A 535-nucleotide genomic window follows, 5' to 3' on the forward strand; every position below is an offset into this window, starting at 1 on the left:
GAAAATGCATAAGTCTCAACGTTGTTAAATACTGTAGCGAAATAGTTCTAGAATCTTCTTCGCTGTTTCAGCTAATTCTGTCAGTTTCCTGGTGTTGACATAAATTGTAGGGATGAAAGCGCACCTGCACGGAACTTTACATTTTACTGTTTTTCAGGTCAGCCGGGGTACTTTCCCGCTCTGTCTCTAAAAACACTCGAACAAGACTAAATACTCCCATAGTTTGAATAAACAACAGCCTGCTAGCTGAAGGAACTAGTAGTTTGGGCAATTATCAACTTACAGAAAATGCAGTACTGATGAGGAATTTTTTTAAGGCCACATCCACATTTTTTTGGTCATCTTTAATCATCTCATTGTCATTTATTTGACCCTTTGATCGTTACCTGCTATTTACATTTTTGCACCGATTGCACCAAATAATATTTCTAGCTAATAGATCATGACGCTTGTCATATGAAATAATTTGGATATATCAACAAAGTTGAAATGGTAAATTGGCCACCGTAACAATTACAAAAGCTGACGTTTCATA

Source organism: Stylophora pistillata, chromosome 13, assembly GCF_964205215.1.
Source record: "Stylophora pistillata chromosome 13, jaStyPist1.2, whole genome shotgun sequence".
In the NCBI taxonomy this organism is placed as follows: Eukaryota; Metazoa; Cnidaria; class Anthozoa; order Scleractinia; family Pocilloporidae; genus Stylophora; species Stylophora pistillata.